This window comes from Neofelis nebulosa, chromosome 7 (genome assembly GCF_028018385.1).
Source record: "Neofelis nebulosa isolate mNeoNeb1 chromosome 7, mNeoNeb1.pri, whole genome shotgun sequence".
NCBI classification, from domain to species: Eukaryota; Metazoa; Chordata; class Mammalia; order Carnivora; family Felidae; genus Neofelis; species Neofelis nebulosa.
This window is the reverse complement of record NC_080788.1, coordinates 63,808,695-63,833,034: the sequence shown is the minus strand read 5'-3', so window position 1 is coordinate 63,833,034 and position 24,340 is coordinate 63,808,695. Positions and strand designations below refer to the sequence as shown.

The 24,340-nt window shown below is 41.2% G+C and overlaps 1 protein-coding gene and 1 pseudogene across 1 annotated transcript in view; one reads left to right on the top strand and one right to left on the bottom strand.

The window, feature by feature from the left end:
* GPR176 (G protein-coupled receptor 176) overlaps nucleotides 1–24,340 on the bottom strand; it is a 125,428-nt gene that overhangs the window by 85,861 nt on the left and 15,227 nt on the right. The window lies entirely within an intron of this gene.
* LOC131515844 (small ribosomal subunit protein eS25-like) lies at nucleotides 13,247–14,941 on the top strand (annotated as a pseudogene).

Below are 24,340 nucleotides of genomic sequence, written 5' to 3'. Positions count from 1 at the left end.
TTCCAGAAAAGTAAGCCTAGCAGAGATGACGATCTCGCCATATGTAAAATTACAACTCTATATACTAAGTTGAACTATTGGTTTAGACTATAATCACCAATACCATGTATAAGGACCACTTAACCAGCAATTTCTCAAAGTTGTATTTGACTTTCTGTAACAGAGGTCCAACTACAACAGCTTCAACTAAGAAAGGTTGTTTGTCTCATGTAACCAGAAGTCCAGAAGAGGATTGGACAGCTTCTCCAAAAAGTCATCAAGGAGGAGACCCAAATTTCTAGCTAGGCAGAAAGGGGAAAGGACCAAGGCCAAGGGCAAAGGCATGCCCCAGTCTAGTGTGTCCTTTTTCAGGGAAAAAAAAAAAAAAATGGCATTCCTGAGTTCTACTCAGTAAACTTTCACTCACTACTTACTGGTCAGACCCGGGTGACATTGGCACCCCTAGCCTACCTGCAAGGAAGTCTAGAAGGTATTTTTATCTGGGCATGGTGTTGCACTAAACAAAACCAGGGTCCTTTAAGTAAGGAATAATAGGATAGATATCGAGCAGGGAATAAGCAGCGGCTGCGAAAAGTCAAGGATATTTTAGGTGTTTGCTCAGGTTTCAAAAGTCAAAAGCCATGGACTCAAATGTGAAACTGTCTACCAAGTTCGGGGTTTTTCCTCCAAGAAATCATTCTAAGTTCCTGAAACCTTACTGTCAAACGTGTACTCATCGTGACCGACTTATGTTACCCTACTCTCCTAAAAGGATTTACCACACCTTAAAAAACACAATCACAAAGAGCCTTTGAAAAAAAGACAAAGAGTCACTGACTCATCATCATCCTCTGAAGGAATCAAGCAAACACTCTAGCATTGTTGTTTGTTGATGTTTTTCCTGCTGATTCCATAAGAAATGTGTTTGTGCTTTTTAAAAACCAGGACAGTCTCCAAAACAAATCAGGTAAGAAGGAGGAATATAAAAACAAAGCCATCCTTGCTTGTAGACAGCTGCTTCAGCCCATTAGCACCTAGAGGTTCCCAAAGTAAATTAGAGACAAGTCTTCCAATTAATTAACTGTGGCATAATTATCACACAACTTGATAATTATAACACAGTGGACTCACAGGCACAGAGGGCAGTCCCCTGACCTAGGTTATTTAAGCCAAGCACTGTCCCTCTCCTCTAGAAAGTGTATACCCAGTGACATAGGACAAGACAGAGAAAGGAAGACACAACTTCTCCAAATCTCAGACTGAAGAAACAATTCACTGCAATTTCCCTGATTTCACAGGGAAACGCTAAACAACATGGCTTTAGAAATGGGAATATTGGATTTTTGTCTGCTAAGATCTGTGAAAGTCAGCAGAGGAACACTTCCCTCCTGCTGGGAGGCAGCCTGTGAGAAGAAAAAACACTCACCTACAAGTGGCAAGACCTGGGGGCTAACTGCAGCCCAAGATGCCCGAAGAAGTCACTTCATCCCCCCATCTTGATGTTTACATCTATAAAAAGACAGCATTGTACTGGATTAAAGATACCCATGTTATATTTCCCTCAGCAGTGGGCCAAACAGTCAGAAACATCTAAGCGTAGGGGCTGAGTGATTTTTTAAATGTGACTGAGTTGACCGGAAAGGAATATTGCAGCAGAGTAGGAGGACCTTAGGCTCACCTCATCCCATGCATACAACTAGATAAGTCTCAAATCATCCTAAATACCCTCGAAAGTAAAAAAATAAATACTCCAAAAATCAACCTAAAGACTGACAGAACAAACTCCACAACTAAAGGGAAAGAAGAGGCCACATCAAAGAAGGTGGAAGGTACAGAGATGTGGTTTAGGGGAGAAATGGATGGCGGGATGCTGTGGAGGGGAGGGAGCCAAGGTTGCAGAGAAGGGGAAGAGAGAGAAAGGAGCACACAGAGGAATGCACAAGGAGAATACTTCCTAAAGCCATTGGCTTAAAAAACAAGAGGGGCTGAATTTTCTGAGTTCTTGCAACCAGTTCTTGCAACCCTGGGGCTTAAGCCCTGGAATTTTAAAAGTCAGCAGGCTTGGCTGGAATAGAGTCCAAAGGGCACTGTGCTGCTCCTGGAGAGAAGGCAAGGGAACAACCCAGGGATAGACAGCACAGAAACAGCAATCTGAAAACCACCTGGGGCACACAGTGGGGAGATTATTAACTCTTCTTGGAGTGTGTCCGTGAGAGACAGTGTTCATGAAGACATCTCTCTGAGAACAAAGAAAGTGGCCAGGGCCATTTCCCTCCCTTGCCCCTCAGCATAAACACAGGGCCACCTGTGGGAAGCAGCACTGACACTAGCTGCCCATCTTGCATACATCACGCCCCACCACCTTGCGCTTTGATGAGACTGCCCTTCTCAGTTGTGTTTGCCTCAGTCCCAGCGTGATGGGCCCCTCCCCAGGGGACCGGCACAAACCCCTGCCCACACCACATCTCCTGACCAGAGTTCTGCAGGGCCTCAGTTCTGAGAGAGGTGGTGTCAGATCTCATTTCACAAGCAGGCCAGAGCACACCTAGTTAAAACTCGTCACTTTCAGGTGAAGGACCAAACACTACCCTCTGCAGGCAAGGAGAGCCTCTACAGATGACTGGCCTGAAGTATAGAGCAGCCGAGCACAACAGAAGAGTGCATGCAGCACACAACAGAGACACTCCCTGAAGCACCAGGCCCTGGGCACTACATGTCATCTTCCTAAGATCATTACTTTCAGGGGCAGGAGACATAACTAGATTTTCTAACACAGAAGAAGGCAGAGACTTAGACAAAACACAAACATGGAGGAATTTATCCTAAATAAAAGAAAAAGATAAGGCCACAGCCAGAGATCTAAGTGAAACAGATATAAATAACATGGTTGATGGAGAATTTAAAGCAACAATCATAAGGACATCACTGGACTTGAAAAACAATAGAAGACATCAGCAAGACCACAGAGGTAAAAGTGTTAAAATATCAGAGATGACGAGTTCACTAAATGAGATTCGAAACAGGCTCGATGCAATGAACAGCAGGTTGGGAAGAAACAGAGAATGAATTAGTGACCTAGAAGACAAAGTAATGGAAAGTAATGAAGTTGAACAAAAGAGAGAAAGAAGAGTCCTACAACACAAGAATAGACTTAGAGAACTCAGTGGCTCCATCAAACGCAATAACGTTCATATTATAGGAGTCCGGGAAGAAGAAGAGAGAGAAAACGGGGTGGAAAATTTATTTCAAGAAATAATAGCAAAAAAATTCGCTGATCTGGAGAAAGAAACAGACATCTGGATCAGGAAGGCACAGAGAACTCCCATTAAAATCAACAACGCAGGTCAACACCAAAGCACACTGTAATTAAATCTGTAAAATACAGTGATAAGGAAAAAAATCTTAAAAGCAGCAAGACAAAAGAAGACTTTAACTTACAATGGAACACCTATAAGGCTAGCTGGAGATTTCTCAACAGAAACTTAGCAAGCCAGAAGGGAGTGTCATGATATATTCAACTTGCTGAATGGTAAAAATCTGACACCAAGAATACTCTATTCAGCAAGGCTATCATTCAGAATAGAAGGAGCGATAAAGAGTTTCCCAGAGAAACAAAAACTAAAAGAGTTCATGACCACTAAGCCAGCCTGCAAGAAACATAAAAGAGGATTCGCTGAGTGGAAAGGAGAGACCAAAAGTGACAAAGACAAGAAAGGATCAGAGAAAATCTCCAGAAACAACAAGAAAATAAGCAATAAAATGGCAATAAATACATATCTATCAATAATTACTTTGAATGTGGGGCACCTGAGTGGCTCAATTGGTTAAGCGGCCAACTTCAGCTCAGGTCATGATCTCACAGTTGATGAGTTCAAGCCCTGCACTGGGCTCTGTGCTGATGGCTCAGAGCCTGGAGCCTGTTTCAGATTCTGTGTCTCCCTCTCTCTCTGCCCCTCCCCTGCTCACACTCTCTGTCTCAAAAAAAATAAATAAATAAAACATTAAAAAAATTTTTTAAATAATTACTTTGAGTGAAAAGTGAACTAAATGCTCCAATCAAAAGACATAGGGTGAGAGAATGGATAAAAAAACAAGACCCATCTATATGCTTCCTACAGAAGACTCATTTTAGACCTAAAGACACCTACAGATTGAAAGTGAGAGGATGGAGAAACATTTATCATACAAATGGATGTCAAAGTAGCTGGGGATGGGGGCGGGGAGCACCTGGGTGGCTCAGTGAGTTAAGGATCTGACTCTTGCTTTTGGTTCAGGTCATGATCTCACAATTTGTGGGTTCAAGCCCCACATTGGGCTCTGTGCTGACAGCAAGGAGCCTGTTTGGGATTCTCTATTTCCCTCTCTCTCTGTCACTCCCCTATCTCTCTCTCTCTCTCTCTCAAAAATAAATAAATAAATATTTTTTTAAAAAAGGAAGCTGGAGTAGCAATATTTATATCCTACAAACCAGACTTTAAAACAAAGATTGTAACAAGAAATGAAAAAGGGCACTATATAATCACAAAATAAACAGTCCAACAAGATATAAATAACAATTGTAAATATTTATTCACCCAACAGGAGAGCATCCAAATATATAAAAAAAATTAATAACAAACATAAAGAAATTCATTGAAAATAATACAACAATAATAGGGGACTTGAACACCCTACTTAAATTAATAGACAGATCACCTAAACAGAAAATCAACAAGGAAACAATGGCTTTGAATGACACACGGGACCAGATGGACATAACAGATATATTCAGAACATTCCATCCTAAAATACCAGAATACACATTCTGTTCAAGTGCACATAGGACATTTTCCAGAATAGATCACATATTAGGTCATGAAACAGGCCTCAACAAATACAAAAAGACTAAAGTCATACCATGCACCTTTTCTGACCACAACACTATGAAACTAGAAGTCAACCACAAGAAAAAATGTGGAAACACCACAAATACATGGAGATTAAACAACATGCTACTAAACAACAAATGGGTCAACCAGGAAATCAAAGAAGATATTTTTAAAAATACATGGAAACAAATGAAAATGAAAACACAATGGTCCAAAACCTTTGGGATGCAGCAAAAGCAGTCCTATGAAGGAAGTTTACAGCAATACAGGTCCACCTCAAGAAGCAAGAAAAATCTCAAATAAACAACCTAACCTTACATCTAAAAGAGCTAGAAAAAGAACAACAAACAAAGCCTAAAGCCAGCAGAAGGAAGGAAATAATAAAGATTAGAGCAGAAATTGGGGCACCTGCGTGGCTCAGCCGGTTAAGTGTCCGACTTCGGTTCAGGTCATGATCTCACAGTTCATGGGTTTGAGCCCCGCATGAGGCTCTGTGCTGACAGCTCAGAGCCTGGAGCCTGCTTCAATTCTGTGTCTCCCTCTCTCTCTCTCTGCCCCTCGCCTGCTCACACTCTGTTTCTCTCTCAAAAATAAACATAAAAAAAAATTTTTAAAAGATTAGAGCAGATATAAATGATATAGAAGTGAAAAAAAAATAAAAATAAAAAAAGAACAGATCAATGAAGCCAGAAGCTGATTCTTTGAAATTAACTTCTAGCCAGACTTATCAAAAAGAAAAGAGAAAGGACTTTAATAAATAAAATCACAAATGAGAAAGGAGAAATAACAACCAACACCACAGAAATACAAACAATTATAACAGATTATGAAATATTATGCCAATAAATTGGACAACCTAGAAGAAATGGATACATTCCTACAAACATATAAACTACCAAAACTGAAACAGGAAGAAATTGCAAACTTGAACAAATCTATAACCTGCAAAGAAAGTGGCTCAATAATCAAAAAAATCCCAACAAACAAAAGTCCAGGACCAGATGGCTTCATAGGCAAATTCTATCAAACATTTAAAGAAGAGTTAATACCTATTCTTCTCAAACTACTCCAAAAAACAAATAGGAAAGAAAGGACAACTTCCAAATTCATTCTATGAGGCCAGACCTACTCTCATACCAAAATGAGATAAAGACACCACTAGGGGCACCTAGGTGGCTCAGTCAGTTAAGCATCTAACTTTGGCTCAGGTCTGATCTTGCAATTCATGAGTTCGAGCACCGCATTGGGTTCTCTGCTGTGGGCACAGAGCTTGCTTCAGATCGATCTCTCTCTCTCTCTCTCTCTCTCTCTCTCTCTCCCTCCTTCCCTCCCTCCCTCCCTCTGCCTTTCCCATGTTCTCTCTCTCTCTTTCTCAAAAAAAAAAAAAAAAAACAACAGGGGCGCCTGGGTGGCTTGGTCGGTTAAGCATCCGACTTTAGCTCAGGTCATGATCTCACGGTCCGTGGGTTCGAGCCCCGCGTCGGGCTCTGTGCTGACAGCTCAGAGCCTGGAGCCTGTTTCAGATTCTGTGTCTCCCTCTCTCTCTGCTCCTCCCCTGTTCATGCTCTGTCTCTCTCTGTCTCAAAAATAAATAAACGTTAAAAAAATTAAAAAAAAAAACAAACATTAAGAAAAAAGACACCACTAAAAAAGAGAGCTACAGCTAAATACCCCTGACAAACACAGATGCAAAACTTCTCAATCAAATATTAGCAAACCAAATCCAACAATACATTAAAAAAAAATCATTCACCACTATCAGGTGGGATTTATACCTGGGTTGCAAGGGTAGTTCAGTATTTGCAAATCAATCAACATATCGGATTGGAAAGAAATTTTTTTCTTTTTTTTTTTTTAAAAAAAGGATAAGAACCATATCATCATTTCAATAGATGGAAAAAAAGCACTGGACAAAGTACAACATCCATTCACGATAAAAACCCTCAAAACAGTTGGTGTAGAGGGAACATACCTCAACGTAATAAAGGCAATATATGGAAAACTCACAGCTAACATTATCCTAAATGGGGAAAAACTGAGAGCATTTCTTCTATGGTCAGGAATAAGACAGGGATGTCGACTCTCACCACTGTTATTTAAATAGCATAGTACTCGAAGTCCTAGCAATAGCAATCAGACAACAAAAAGAAATAAAAGGCAGCCAAATCGGCAAGGAATAAGTAAAACATTCACTATTTGCAGACGACACCATACTTTGTATAGACCTAAAGATGCCACCAAAAAACTGCTAGAACTGATAAACGAATTCAGTAGAGCTGCAGGATACAAAATCAACATACAGAAATCTGTTGCATTTCTATATACCAATAATTAGCGTCAGAAAGAGCAATTACGGAACCAATCCCATTTACAACTGCACCAAAAACAGTAAGATACCGAGGAATAAACCTAATCAAGGAAGTAAAAGACCTGTACTCTACTCTCAAAACTATAAAATACTAATGAAAGAAATTGAAGATGGGGTGCCCGAGTGGCTCAGTTGGTTGAACTTCTGACTCTTGATTTCAGCTCAGGTCATGATCTTATGGTTTGTGAGAGGGAGCCCCGCATCGGGCTCTGCACTGACAGCTCCTCCCCTGCTTAGGATTCTCTCTCTCCTCTCTCTGCTCCTCCCCTGCTCGCTCGCTTTCTCTCTCCCTCTCTCTCTCAAAGTAAATAAACATTTTAAAAAAGAAAACAAAATCGGAGCACCTGGGTGGCTCAGTCAGTTGAGCGTCCAACTTTGGCTCAAGTCATGATCTCACGGTTTGTGCGTTCAAGCCACACATCACGCTCTCTGAACACTTGCTCAGAGCCTGGAGCCTGCTTCAGATTCTGTGTCTCCTTCTCTCTCTGCCCCTCCCCCACTCACACTCTGTCTCACTGTCTGTGAAACATAAATAAATTTTTTTTAAAACTTAAAAAAAGAAAAGAAATTGAAAATGACAAAAAGAAATGGAAAGACACTCTCTGCTCATGGACTGGAAGAACAAATATTGTTAAAATGTCTACACTGTCCAAAGCTGTCTATACATTTAATGCAATCCTTATCAAACTACCCATAGCATTTTTCACAGAGCTAGAATGAACAATCCAAAAATTTGCATGGAACCACAAAAGGCCCCAAATAGCCAAAGCAACCTTGAAAAAGCAAAGCAAAGCTGGAGGCATGACAATTCCAGACTTCGAGTTATACTGTAAAGCTATAGTGATCAAGACAATATGGTACTGGCACAAAAACATAGATCAATGGCACAGAATAGAAAACACAAAATTGAACCCACAATTATATGGTCAGTTAATTTTTGACAAAGCAAGAAAGAATATCCAGTGGGAAAAAGACAATGTCTTCAATACATAGTACTGGGAGAACCGGACAGTTACACGCAAAAGAATGAAACTGGACCACTTTCTTACACCATACACAAAAATAAATTCAAAATGGATTAAAGACCTAAATGTGAGACCTGAAATCATAAAAATCCTAGAAGAAAACACAGGTAGTGATTTCTTTAACATCAGCTATAGCAACTTCCTTCTAGATATGTCTCCTGAGGCAAGGGAAACAAAAGCAAAAATAAACTATTGGGATACATCAAAATAAAACCTTCCGCACAGCAAAGGAAACAATCAACAAAACCTAATAAAAGGCAACCTATGGAATGGGAGAAGATATTTGAAAATGACATATCAGATAAAAGGTCAGTATCCAAAATCTATAAAAACCAATCTCAACACCCAAAAAATAAATAATCCAATTAAAAAATGGGCAGAAAACATGAACAGACGTTTTTCTAAAGAACACATACAGATGGCCAACAGACACATGAAAACATGCTCAACATCAGTTATCATCAGAGAAATGCAAATCAAAACTACAAGGAGATATCACCTCACACCTATCAGAATGGCTAAAACCAACACAAGAAACAACAGGGTTTGGGGAGGATGTGGGAACTGTTGGTGGGAACACAAATTCTTGCACTGTTAGTGGGAAGACAAACTGGTCCAGCCACTCTGGAAAACAGTAGGGAGGTTTCTCAAAAAGTTAAAAATAGAACTACCCTATAATCCAGCAATTGAACTACTAAGTAATTACCCAAAGAATACAAAAATACTAATTCAAATGGATACATGCACTCTTATGTTTATAGTAGCATTATCGACAATAGCCACGATATGGAGACAGCCCAAGTGTCCATGAAGAATGGATTTTTAAAGATGTGGTTATATAGGGGCGCCTGGGTGGCTCAGTCGGTTAAGCGTCCGACTTTGGCTCATGTCATGATCTCGTGGTCCGTGGGTTAGAGCCCCGCGTCTGGCTCTGTGCTGACAGCTTAGAGCCTGGAACCAGTTTCAGATTCTGTGTCTCCCTCTCTCTCTGCCCCTCCCCCACTTGCACTCTGTCTCTCTCTCTCTCTCAAAAATAAATAAACATTAAAAAAAAATTTTTTTTTAATGTGGTTATATATAGGGCGCCTGGGTGGTTCAGTTGGTTGGGCGGCTGACTTTGGCCCAGAGCATGATCTCATGGTTTGTGAGTTCAAGCCCCATATCAGGCTCTGTGCTGACAGCTCAGAACCTGGAGCCTGCTTCAGACTCTCTGTCTTCCTTTCTCTGCCCCTCCCCCACTCACATTCTCTCTCTCTCTCTCTCTCTCTCTCTCTCCCTCCCTCTCTCAAAAATAAGTAAACATTAAAAAAATTTTAATAAAATAAAGAAAATATGGTTTTACACACACACACACACACACACACACACACACACACACACACAATGGAATATTACTCAGCCATGAAAAATGAAATCTTACCCTTAGCAATGACATGGACAGAACTAGAGAGTATGATGCTAAGTGAAATAAGTCAGTCAGAGAAAGACAAATATCATATGATTTCACTCATATGTGGAATTTAAGAAACAAAACAAATTAACAAAAGGGAAAAAAGAGAGAGAAAGAGGCAAATCAAAAAGAGACTCTTGGGGTGCCTGGGTGACTCAGTCAGTTACACATCCAACTTCAGCTCAGGTCATGATCTCATGGTTCGTGAGTTCAAGCCCCACGTCAGGCTCTGTGCTGACAGCTCAGAGCCTGGAGCCTGCTTCAGATTCTGTGTCTCCCTCTCTCTCTGTCCCACCCCTGCTTGTGTGCTCTGTCTCTCACTCAAAAATAAACAAACATTAAAAAAAAATTTTTTTTAAAACAGACTCTTAACTGTAGAGAACAAACTGATGGTTACCAGATGGGAGGGGTTGGAGGTATGGGTTAAATAGGTGATGGGGTTTAAAGTGGGCACGTGTGATGAGCACCAGGTGTTGTATGGAACTGCTGAATCACTGTATTGTACACTTGAAACTAATATTACACCAAAAAAAAAAAAAGAAAAGAAACTAATATTACACTGTATGTTAACTAACTGAAATTTAAATAAAAACTTTAAAAAACAACGTGACCAGTTGAGAGAACCCACATATGGCATGTAAATACTAGACTGACAAAGCAGGAGTCAAGGGCATAAAAAGTGTTTATTCATACTGACCTCCTTCTTTGTCAACTACCATGCAAATGTCTGGGTTTCATAACATAATCATAATCATAGAATTAAACTTCAGCTGCTGAAAACAAAACAATTAATTACATTTAACTTCAGCTGTAATAAGCTAATTGACCTGTGTCTGATAGCAGCATGTCACATAACAGTGACTCTTGGGAAGAGGCTTTGTCCTCACTGGCTTACCAGATTGTGTGGGTATCCTAACTTAAAAGGAAAAAGAAGGCTCCAGACCTTTCCCAGGCTGACCTGCAGGGTCAACCAGGCTGCATTTGTTCCAATGGGACACAGGTTGGCTCCCAGGGGAACTCAGAAATTATTTCCTAACAGTCTATGAGCCTAAATCAGGGTTTCTCAAACTTTAGTGCGCCTATAAATCACCTGAGAAACTTGTCAAAATGCAAATTCCTAAATCCCACTCCAGAGACTTTAGTTCAGTAGGTTTGGTGCACATTACAGGAATGAGTATTTTAAAAACCACCAGAAGGTGATATAGGTAATCCAAAACCCACACTTAGAAACACCCTGGTTGTTCCAAAGCAGCTGGGAGGGGTCCTCGTACTAGAAAGCAGCCTGGGTTTTCTTCATGTGGGTAAAACTTGCACGGTCAAGAATTAAATTCCAAACCAGGATGAGAAATGGGTAGGCATTTGCTTCCAAGGAAGATCGAGGTGACTCAGCATGAATGGAGCAATGCATATTCCAGACAAACAGAGAAGTAAACGGTCCACAATCTCCCTCTCCCAGAATGGTGATACTGGGTAAGGCAGCAGCAGCATTAGATGCTGTGTGAGAATAAACCATTCACTCAATGGGTGAAAAACAGCACAGGCAGAGGTTCTAGAGAGCCCAGCAACCCTGAGCAGGAATTACGCAGCACCAAACAATTATTTTCAAGAATAAATCGTCTCCTTTCTTCCTACCTTTGCTTGTCTAAAGGTTTTGAGTTTCTCTACCTTCCTAATGGAAAGTCTCACCCCCTCAAGTCACACCACCTGGCTCAGTGATTGTCGATAGCAAAGATTTGAGGTTCTTCACCAAGAATCCTAAATCCTTCAAAAAAGCATGTCTGCATCCTTGTCTCTGAGCTCTGCCATCGGTAGCTTCTCCAACCCCTTTCCTACCCTTCTTGAGGATGTAGACCTTTGCAATGCTTTGACATGCTTTCGGTTGCCAGAATCTTGTCCACTCAGTAAGTTTCCAGATCATTAACTATTAATGAGGCAACTAATGGCTTATAATCAATAGTCACCTATTGATGACTAATCCTCTGGATTAGTTAGGGAACTGGAACTCCAAGTAAGACCCTTACCTTCTCTGTTCTTTAATGTCTACCCCTCATGGCACACTGCCAACATTCCTGGCATTGCAAGGTTTAGGGCCTCTGCACCTCCAAGATGGAGACAATCCAGAGAGCAATTCTGCCTCCTCCACAATCCCTGCTTCACACCCAGGAAAGCTACAATGAGCCCATGCTATTTTCCTCATTGCCCCCAAATGGGGGAATGCTAGGGTCCCAAGAGGTTGAAATTGGAAACTTCTGAACAGCTTTCAGTGGTATGTAAGCTCCCTGAGGGCAGAGACTTCATATGATTCACTCCTACATCCCCAATACCTAAAGCAGTGCCTGTCCATGGCAATGGACATAGTAAACAAATGTCCATAGTAAACAAATGATACTAGAAAGAGCTACTCTCAGCATCTGCATAAACCTTCCATGGGCTAGGCCTAAGGCTCATCCCCTCAATCCTCCATTTACAGTGGCATGCAGGAGCCTGACCCCATCTTGGGAGAGCTGAATGTACACACCCCTTCCCAACTATGCACGTCATTGGTAGCTTGGCCACGGTGGGAGTATCTATGCCATGAAAACTGGCAAACACAACAAATCAGGGCTTTCTCCAGACAAAGCCAGTTGTTAAATACTTACCAGCCCACCACGGCCCTTAAGACTTACAAAGTCTGTTTTCTGTGGACATAAAGGCAAAAAAGAATTAAGCTGAGTTTTTGACGGCTCCAAGCTAGAAAATAAAGCAGTATTTGTCAACTTATTTTGTAAAAGTACCAATTCACACCAGTCTGTGATCCAGGCTCTTGCCGGTCTATATGGGAGAAATCACATGAAAACTGAAGGGGCTCCCCTCTGATGACAGTCCCCATTTGCAGAAAGTTACAGTTAATGAGAGTTGACTGAACAAAGACAAAAATCTGACAACAGGGTTGAATGGAAGGCTGAGGAGATGAGCCTTAGGCCCAACCCACTGGCAGCCTGTAGAAATGCTAAGCATAGAACTCTTGGAGCGGAGCAGTATAGAAACATATACCCTGATTTTGACTGCAATTTATACTTTTTATCTTATTTTCAAAGGTATTTATAGCATTTACTATGTGCCAGCCACTAGTCAATTTGCTTAGCAAACATTTACTCATTATTCTAGCTACGAATACCACACATGCACAAGTATTCAATATAACCCAGACAAAAGAAACTCTACTGGCCCTGGCCCTTTTGTTCATGAAAAACCAGAAACTTAAATCTGCTCACCACCCACTTAATGGCTCTGGGTTTGTTAATGGTAAGAACTGGCACTAAGGTCCACGGAACCACAGATGGCCTTCACTAGATCTCCTTCAGGGCCCCAGACTAAATGTGGCATATATGTCCCTTCAGATATACAACTGTGGAGTTTACTGGAATAAGACAGAACCCAAGGGACAGGAAGCAGTCAGTGTTGCTACAGGCCTCCTTTTTGAAGAGGTAGAAAACTGGATTAGAAAACCTTTAAGTTTTTTTGTATGACACCTTAGCAAGGCTGCAAGGATGGCCACTGCTCTCCAAGCTCCGCCATGCCGCCGAAGGACGACAATAAGAAGAAAGACGCTGGAAAGTCAACCAAAAAAGACAAAGACCCAGTGAATCTGGGGGCAGGGCCAAAAAGAAGAGGTGGTCCAAAGGCAAAGTTTGGGACAAGCTCAATAACCTGGTCTTGTTTGACAAAGCGACATATAACAAACTCTGTAAGAAAGTTACCAACTATAAGCTTATAACTCCAGCTGCTGCCTCTGAGAGACTGAAGATTTGAGGTTCCCTGGCTGAGACAGCCCTTCAGGAGCTCCTTATTAAGCTGGTTTCAAAGCACAGAGCTCAGGTAATTTACACCAGGAACACCAAGGGTGGAGATGCCCCAGCTGCTGGTGGAGATGCGTGGACAGATCCCACCAACTGTATATTTTGGAAAATAAAACAAGAAAGAAGAAAGAAAGAAAAGAAAGAAAAGAAAAGAAAAGAAAAGAAAAGAAAAGAAAAGAAAAGAAAAGAAAAGAAAAGAAAAGAAAAGAAAGAAAGAAAGAAAGAAAGAAAGAAAGAAGAGAGAAAACCTTTTCTTCCAGCTATGTAACCATGATGATAATAATTAGAAAACAAAACTACAAAGCCGGTTTTATTTACGTGTTCAGAAATTACACCACTAGGGGCGCCTGGGTGGCTCAGTCGGTTGAGCGCCTGACTTTGGCTCAGGTCACGATCTCACAGCTCATGGCGTCGAGCCCCACGTCGGGCTCTGTACTGACAGCTCAGAGCCTGGAGCCTGTTTCGGATTCTGTGTCTCCCTCTCTCTCTGCCCCTCCCCGACTGACTCTCTCTCTCTCTCTCTCTCTCTCTCTCTCTCTCTCAAAAATAAATAAACATTAAAAAGAAATTATACCACTGATAAGAAATTATCTTCCAAACGCTTAACTTAGTATTGATAATAAATAACAAAATTTTCTCATAGAGTAACTGATATGTCAGGATCGTCTCCTTAGGCTATTTTTGAGCCAAAATAGGTTATAGCACCAGAATGAGACTAAAATACAATACTGGGTGGAAGTTTTCAATCAAAGAGAAAGACAATAGTCTACCTAAACCATTTAAGCTATCAAGAGAGACCGATTCTCAAGCAGCTTGAATTTTGGAATTCAGGCACATGAAACCATTATTTAATTTTCTTGCCAATCTATGGTCTATATCCTTCTACTTTATCAGAAAGTTAATCAGACTGTCTATTGAGCCCATACTATGTGCTACCACTGGACTAGATGCTACAGGAAAAAAGAAAGTATAAAGCACAATCCACGCCCTTAGAAATGAGATTTACTTAGATGAAGAGAGAGAGAAGGCCTTTCACGCAGGAGGAACAGCACAAAGAAAGGAGAAATAGGCTATGAGAGAAGGTTAAGGAGACCAATTTCTTACAGCAAGAAATCATCGTGGGTAGATAGGGTAGAGTCAGGCAGAAAAGTTGAAGCGAATAGAAAAGGCAATGGGGAAACAGGTAGTTAAGTAACACAGCTTGATAAAGTTGTGGTTAGAGAAGCCGGCAGGGTATGGGGAGGAAGGAGAGATGGTGAGTTTCTATTGGAACTTGTGTATTTGCCATTGCAATGGGTTAAACACTGTCCCCCTAAAAAGATATGTCCAAGTCCTATCCCCAGCTCTTCCAGGCTATGAATGTGACCTTATTTAGAAACACGATCTTTGCAGATATGGTCAAGATAAGATGAGGCCATACTGGATTAGAGTGGGCCTCAAATCCAATGACTAGTGTCCTTTTTAGGAGAGGACACACACACAGAACAGACACAGGGAGGAAGGCCATAGGAAGACAGAAGCAGAATCTGGAGTAGCGTGGCTACAAACCAGGAAATACCAGTGATGTGGGAGCCATCATGAGGCAGGACAGAGGCACGGACGAGGTGCCTCCAGGGCCTCCAGAAGGAACCGACCCGGTGGACACCTCGATTTGAGACTTCTGGCTTCCTGAACTGTGAGAGAAGAAACTTCTGTTATTTTAAACCACTCAGTTTGTGCTAATCTGTTACAGCAGCCCTAAGAAACTCATGCAGGGCACCTGGGTGGCTGTCGGTTAAGCATCCGACTTAGGCTCAGGTCATGATCTCCCGGTTTGTGAGTTTGAGCCCCGCGTCGGGCTCTGTGCTGACAGCTCAGAGCCTGGAGCCTGCTTCAAATTCTGTGTCTCCCTCTCTCTCTGCCCCTCTCCCGCTCATACTCACTCTCTCACTCTCTCTCTCAAAAATAAATAAACATTAGGGGCGCCTGGGTGGCGCAGTCGGTTAAGCGTCCGACTTCAGCCAGGTCACGATCTCGCGGTCCGTGAGTTCGAGCCCCGCGTCAGGCTCTGGGCCGATGGCTCGGAGCCTGGAGCCTGTTTCCGATTCTATGTCTCCCTCTCTCTGCCCCTCCCCCGTTCATGCTCTGTCTCTCTCTGTCCCAAAAATAAAAATAAAAAATGTTGAAAAAAAAAAAAAATTTAAAATAAAAAAAAATAAATAAACATTAAAAAAATTAAAAAAAAAAAAAGAAACTAATGCAGCCATGTTCTGTACAGGAACTGTGTGAAAACGGAAAAAATCAGACGTGACATTTCATTATTCCCTGATTCATTTATTAAAAGTACCATTTTATGCCTTCTTTTGAGGTGGCTCACAGGCCTCAAATTATATTCATTACACTGACAACTTGGAGTATCAAGAATATTGATCCCTCTCTGTCTCTCTTGCTTCTCTCATCAGCCCATTCTCATATAAGTGAAACACACATTAAATTCACAGAGCTGTGAATTACAAGCTTTGATACTAGGTGAAAACCAATACAGATATAATGACCAGTTAGGCCAAGCTTTCCACCGCCTGTAGTAATTTCCTATTAGTTTGTTTTTTAATTCAAAGAATTACTTTTAAAAAACACAACACTGTTTTCCCCTCTACCTTTCACTTTCATACATACATTTTTAAGGCAGTTTTCAAAAACAAGAGCATTAGGCTAGATGTTCACACATACAAATTCTGTCTCACAATAAACACACACCACGCAATAAAAGTTTATTTTCCTTTTTTTTTTTTTTTTAAACAGATAATGGAGGTGGTTGAGCACTTAATTATATGGTATGGACAATGGATATGTTAAAGCAAAGACCAAAAACATTAACAATATTTGCCAGTCATTGTGCTATGTGCTTTGCATATATTAGCCCATATCCTCCTACCATTAGGATATAGATAAATAAGAAAACTGAAGCTCAATTACATTATTTATCCTTCACTCTATTTTGGTTATCAAACGCTTCAAAAACCACTATTAAAAATGTACAAATAGGGGCGCCTGGGTGGCTCAGTCGGTTAAGCAGCCGACTTTGGCTCAGGTCATGATCTCACGGTCCGTGAGTTCAAGCCCCGCGTCGGGCTCTGTGCTGACAGCCCAGAGCCTGGAGCCTGTTTCAGATTCTTTGTCTCCCTCTCTTACCCTCCCCCATTCATGCTCTGTCTCTCTCTGTCTCAAAAATAAAATGAATGTTAAAAAAAAAAAATTTAAAAAAAAATGTACAAATAAAATTCTGTAACACCCTTCCCAAGAAACTATCCCATGGAAATAGCGAGTTGGACAAAGATTTTTTTTTTAAAAGATCTTTGTCACAGCACTACTTATCATGGTTTTAACCAAGAAACACCACAAATGTCCAAAAATATAAGAATGACTAAATGATTGGGGTGCCTGGGTGGCTCAGTGGGTCAAGCATCCAACTCTTGATTTCAGCTCTCGTCACGATGTTACGGTTCATAAGTTCAAGCCCCACTTTGGGCTTTGGGCTGACAGCACAGAGCCTGCTTAGGATTCTCTCTCTCTCTCTCTCTCTCTCTCTCTCTCTCTGCCCCTCCCCTGAGAGAGCATGTGCATGCTCTCTCTCAATAAATAAGTAAACTTTAAAAAAAAGTTTAGAAAATGATTAAATAATTAAATAATTTCATAAACATAAATATGAAATGGGGCTTTCAAAGAATGTCTACTGATAAGAAAGTGCTCATATGTTATATGAACATTCATTCTTCATAACTTTCTAGGCTTTCAAAATTCTTTACTATTTTACAATGAGAAAAAAATTATTTTAAAAATAATAAAAGCTAGCCCAAAGACAAAATGCTAGCAAGTGGCTGAATGAGGGCTTACACTCAGAAATATGTGATTCTAGGGGCGCCTGGGTGGCTCAGATGGTTGGGCATCTGACTTCGGCTCAGGTCATAAACTAACATAGGGCCCCACCGCTGGCAGCATGGAGCCTGCTTGGGATTCTCTCTCCCTCTCTCTCTGCCCCTTCTGTGCTCTCTCTCTCTCTCTCTCAAAATAAATAAATAAACTTAAAAAATTAAACATAAATAAAATAAAAGGAACTATCTGATTCTTAAGCCCTGTGGCCCACTAACCGATACTAATCTTATCTAAAATCCTATTTTTATCCCAGGAACATTATTTTCAAAAGAGAAATAATTTGGCACGGGCAAGTACTATTTCACAAAATAGACTATTATGACTATAGCTGTGGGTTCTTGGTTTTGTGGCACAACCTACCAGACACACAGTTCAGTTCAAATAAATATATTATGCTGAAAGGCAACATACACCGAAAGAGTCATTACCCAGAGACAGACTGACCGGGAAATCAGGGAAGAGAATGGAGACAAGAGCTCCAACTCAGGCAATTCGGCTAGAAAGTAATTCATCCACAGTTCCACCTCCCTGGAGAAAAGGAAATTATATCAGTACATGCTATATCCTTAATGAAGCTGACAATTCTTATTCTCTTTTGCATGCCTTTCTCTATAGTCACAGGAACATAGGACACAATGTGACCCAGCAGGCACAAAACCGCACCATAAAAAACAATTCCTTAAGAAAAGCAAAGGTTATTTCCCACACTGAATTTTAAATATTTCACGTTTCCTCCACACACATTTACAGAATACCTATTATGTTCAAAGGATTAAGATTTATCTCTGAAACACACACATTAAGATCATTTGGCAAATAAGGTTTCAAATCTATTGCCCTTCAATCTCCACCTTTCACCATCCCTTCGTATATCTGCAAGTGTCATAGCAACGACACATCTGGTGGCAAATTGCATTTGTTGCCTGAGAGATCATAACCACACCTATGGGACATATTTTTAAATTTTATTAAAAATTTTTATCTGATGTGAGTCTAGTTTCTTTTGGACTTCACTTATTTCAAGTCCTGAGCCTCTCTAGTTTGAATAATCAGCTAATAATCCATCAAGTCCTCAGTGTTTGCATCTTTTCGGGCAGCTCTCCATCTGTATTCCCTGCTACTGTCAAGTAACCCCAATTAGTTTAGTGATTTACAAGAGGCTCCTCTCTAAGCCAGCAAGTGACCTTGTCTGTTACTCTGCACCCACGGGCAGGCAATGCAAGACGCCGTCAAGGTTCTGAAGTATCATCTGAAAACCTCACCATTCACACTGTCTCTGTGGACCACATTAGTGAAAATATTCTCATCTGATAAAACTTGCCATTTTTATTTTATTGCTTCATTCCCATGAAGCTATGTCAATGAACACTGTACAGGTCAGCTGGAATAATTCACACATGATAAACTAATTAAAAATATTTTACCTCAGGGCGCCTGGGTGGCTCAGTTCGTTGAGCCTCCGACTCTTGATTTTGGCTGAGGTCATGATCTCATGGTTCGTGAAATCAAGCCCCGCATGGGTCTCGGTGGTGATAGCATGGAGCCTACTTGGGATTCTCTCTTTCCCTCTCTCTCTCTGCCTCTCCCCCATGCACATGCTCCCTCCCTCTCTCTCTCTCTCTCTCTCTTTCTCTCAAAAATAAATAAATAAACTTAAACAAAAGAAAATAAAAGTATCTTCCCTCTTCATTTAGAAAGTGATGAGTATTAAGTATGCCCTTTTTAAAAAAATAAGATTTATGGGGGCACCTGGGTGGCTGAGTCGGTTAAGCATCCAACTTTGGCTCAGGTCATGATCTTGCAGTTTGTGGGTTTGAGCCCCATATCAGGTTCTGTGCTGACAGCTCAGAGCCTGGAGCCTGCTTCAGATTCTGTGTCTCCCTGTCTCTATGCCCCTCACCTGCTCATGTTCTCTCTCTCTCTCTTTCTCTTTCTCAAAAACAAATAAATGTTTAAAAAAATTTTTAATAAGATTTATGATGACTTTGCCAAGTGACTTTGTATCCTTAAAATCCTTCAATACAACTGACCACCATCATGTCAGGTTAATACCTCCTTCCAATAATTCTACAGTTATAGCTGCAGCCTAAAGGGGGAAAAGCACCAATACACCTCATTTCAATCATTCTTGAATTATACAAATAACAAATATAAATAGAGATATTAACTTAAAGTTTCTTTTTTTTTAATTTCTTTAACGTTTATTTATTCTTGAGAGAGATTGAGACACAGCATGAGTGGGGAAGGAGCAGAGAGAGAGAGGGAGACACAGAATCTGAAGCAGGCTCCAGGCTCTCAGCTGTCGGCACAGAGCTCGACACGGGGCTCAAACTCACGAACCTCAAAACCATGACCTGAGCCGAAGTCGGACACTTAACCAACTGAGCCACCCAGGCACCCCTTAAGTTTCTAAGGAGAGAAAGAGAAAGAGAGAAAGAGAGAGAAAGAGAGAGAGAGAGAGAGAGAGAGAGAGAGAGAGGAATATCTGAAGAATGAGGGAAATTAGCCAGGTACTAAGGCAGGGAAGAGCTTTTATGGACAAATAAACAACAAAAGCAAAGGCAAGGAGACTGGAAACAAAATAATGTGCCCTGGGAACAACAAGTAGACTGGAATTCCTGGAGTGTAAGATGAGTGGGCTGGTGAAGGAAATAGGAGCCAGGTTGTGGAATGTCACTATAAGGAGCCAGAAGGATTGGGGAGCCATGGAAGGGTTTCTAAGAGGAGAGTGTCATGATCAGAGTCGTTCGTTGAGGAATAATCAGGAGCGACTAAAATGGAAGAATGAAATATAAGGCTATTCTCCCAAGAAGTCTGTGAACAGAAGAAGGAAGAAAGGCACTATAAGGTGAAAGATACAAGAAGGATGGGGCAAAGGAGCCAGTGGGAGTAAGAGACACTGAAAATAACGGAACGAGGGAGATAACTGTTGGAGTATACAGATGCTGATGAGTTTATAAGTGTTGAAATAAGAGACCTCCACCAGAGATCTCCTTCCTGCTCTACCGGAGCACTCAAATCTAGATCTGTTACCGAGAACACCAAGACTTCAAGTTCCTACCTACACAGAGTGAATAGTTTGAGGACCAACAGCACCTAGTAGTTTCTTAGAAAGGCAGAATCTCAGGCCCTATCCCAGACCTCCTGAATCAGAACCTGCAATGTAACAAGACCCCTAGCAGATTCACTCACACATTAAAGTCTGAGAAGCACTATTCCAGACCAACTCTGGAGAACTTTCAGGAATTATGGAGAAGAGGAAAGGAACCAGAAGACTGGACACATGGAAAAGAGGAAGAAGGAAAATACAGCAAAACTCATCTTGCCTGACCTGACATAGAATTAATTATTGACAGGAAGGCCAGAAGTAATCACTGGGAGCCAGCCTAGATGCACTAAGAATCAATCATACCAGAATCTCCTTATTTTCTTATATCAGTAAGCCTAGGAGCTATAGTGGACATGATATACCTGGCTTTCAGTAAAATATCTGAGAGGGTGTCTCCAAATGTTTTTGTAAACAAGATAAAGAAATATAACCTGAGAGTTCTAGTTAATAATTTGTTAACAATTATTCCAAAAGGGTTTTTGAATAGTAAATTAAAACTAACCTCAATGACCAGATCACTAGTCACAAGATCTCCAACCTTTTCTCCCTATACCATTCAATAATTTTTTTGAGAATTTAGATGAATGATGAATTTAAAAAGATGATAAAACCAAAGTACTAAGCTGGGCTCCTAAACTGAATCAAAACAAGAATGATGAAAAAGAAGCATAACAGCAGTACATGAAATAAAAGCTTGGGAGTTTCAGTAGCTGTTCAATTCAATATGAGTTGACATACTGACGTTAACATGAAGTTAACAGCATACATGAGTTCAATTTAACCTATATGCCAAACTCCCCAACAGCGCAAGACTCATGGTAAGATTATAAAGAGGCAGGGGCACCTGTGTGGCTCAGTTGGTTAAGTGTCCGACTTTAGCTCAGAGCATGATCTCACCGTTTGTGAGTTCGAGCCCTGCAGCAGGCTCTGTGCTGACAGCTCAGAGCCTGGAGCCTGCTTCCGAGTCTGTGTCTCACTCTCTCTCTTGCTCTCTCTCTCAAAAATAAAGATTAAAAAAAAAAAAAAAAAAGGTTACAAAGGGGCAGCTAAACTAGATCTTTGCATTCTATATCTTGAGACAGTACACAAAGATCCCACAGTCAAAATTAAAGATACCTAATATTAACAATAAAAAGGCCTAAGAAGCACACCAAATTGCAGTGGAGTAGACTTTTAAAACTGCCCAACTGCTCCCTTGTTGTTCGTATTCTAACAAGAGATTTGCACACCACAATACTCTCCAAAGCCAAATGGCCCTGAATTGGTCCTTCTGGTCACTCACTTGCCCCCTCTGTTCTCCTTGGTGCCAGGCTAAAAATGACCCGTAACTATATTATGTGAACTCCCATATCTAAACTGCCTGTGGCTCTTTTGATAAAGACTTAGTTTCCCAGTTTGGGACTCTTGCTGCACATATACTGGATATTTGGAGGACACGCTTAGGCTTAAAACATTTCAGGGACACTGGAAAGTCCACAGTGGTGGCACGTGGGTGGAATTTCAAGACCTCAATTATAGAGGCATCAAGAAGTCCCAGAAGGGGGAGCCTGGGTGGCTCAGTTGGTGAAGCATCCAACTTTGGCTCAGGTCATAATCTCCAGGTCCATGGGTTCTAGCCCCATGGTTGGGCTCTCTGCTGACCCCTCGGAGACGGGTACCTGCTTTGGATTCTGTCTCTACCCCTCCCCCGCTCACACTCTGTCCCTCTCTCATAAATAAAGATTTAAAAATTAAAAAAAAAAGTCCCAGAAGAAGGTAGAGCACAGCACGACCAAAATGGCTGATGGCAAAGCAGCCCAAGACACTAGGGGTGAGTATATGACGAATCCCCATGAGATGGTGCAAATTGTCAACATTTTTGGTTTCAATCTCAGTGGAAATTCTGAAAAAATGTCTTGAGTCTGCATAGAATTATTAGGATGACTTTGTGTTTGCCAATTTACGTGGCTTCGGACAGTTCTCTCATGTTTCTTTTCGACAGTCAAGTATTCCAGCTGAACCTCATAATGAAACATTAGGTGGAGAGGCAGAGAACACACACGTACAAGGGAGGAGTCACATAACCCTCCATGGCTTTTACAAAAGGGTCTGTCTCAAAAGGCAACTGTCAGAAACTCCCCCTCTTGCCTTTTTAAATAAATAATTCTGTTATTACCTATAGGATATATATTGAGATGGAGACGGTCAGCAGGGGAGGAATTAGGAAATCAGATTACTTCATTCATAAAACTTTAAGGTAAGTTCCTTTTTCTAAGTCCGATTTGAGAAGAGGCTCGGCCTATTCATAATTAGGGTATGTATTCTCTCCACAGTACCTTCAGACCTTAAGCAACACTAGCCATTAAAAGATGGGTGGGTAGAACTGGTACCAATAACACCAAAATTAAATTCCTACTCCCCCCCCCCCAACAACTTTCTTTGCAAGAGTAAGTCTGAAGACAACGTTATTACTCCCCTAGAAGTTGGGGCGGGGCTTCTAATGGTTCAAGCACTTACCTTAAATAACTAGTCGTCTCCCTTCTATAACCTGGGAGTGTGCATGATGCCCACCTGTCATCTCCACAGACTAAGAAGTCAGCCAGGCATCCCTCAGATCAATGTGTGTGAAACACCAGCATCAAAATCACAGAAAGGGTTCATTAAAAATAGAGACACTCAGGACTTTAAGATACAAAACAGATGAACCTAGGGGAAGGGAAGCAAAAATAATATAGAAACACGGAGGGGGACAAAACATAAGAGACTCTTAAATATGGAGAACAAACAGAGGGGTTACCTGAGGGGATGTGGGAGGGGGTATGGGCTAAATGGGTAAGGGGCACTAAGGAATCTACTCCTGAAATCATTGTTGCACTATATGCTAACTAACTTGGATGTAAATTTAAAAAATAAATTAAATAGGGGAGCTTGGGTGGCTCAGTTGGCTGAGCACCCAACTTTGGCTCATGTCATGATCTCACAGTGAGTGAGTTCAAGCTCCGCATCGGGCTCCGTGCTGGCAGTTCAGAGCCTGGAGCCTGATTCAGATTCTGTGTCTCCCTCTCTCTCTCTGCCTCTCCCCCACTTGTGCTTGCTCTTTCTCTCTCTCTCTCTCTCAAAAATAAATAAACTTTTTAAAAGTTAAATAAAAAATTAATTAAAATTTAAAACAAACAAATAAAAATATAGACACCAAGACTCCATGTCTAACCCACCAAACGAAACTTCTGATGGTGGAACTCAGGAATCTGCATTTCTTAAATTTATTTTTTAAAGGTTTATTCATTTTTTCAGAGACAGAGAGAGACAGAGTGTGGGAGGGAGAAGGGGCAGAGAAAGAAGGAGACACAATCTGAAGCCGGCTGCTGTCTCTGAGCTATCAGCACGGAGCCCGACATGGGACTCGAACTCACAGGCTGTGAGATCATGACCTGAGCTGAAGTCAGCTGCTCAACTGACTGAATCACCCAGTCGCCCCAGGAATCTGCATTTTTAACAAGTGATCTTTATGCACAGGAGGTTTAAGAATCTCTGCCTCACAATTACAACCACAAAGAGAGGCAATAAACCCATCACCGAACAGCAGGGCCAGGTTAGAAGCTACCCTTCATAAACACCTAATGTGATCCTCACTAGCTAGAGCCCACTGACTTGCTACTAACCAGAAAAATGATTTGGTGCTCTTCAGAGAAAAGTCCCATGTACTCTTAAGAATAACAGCATCCCACAGAGAAACAGGCAGTTAACTCTCAAGCCCCTAATCCTGACCTTCACGTGGGCTTCACTTTAGGGCTTCTGATAATTTGTACAA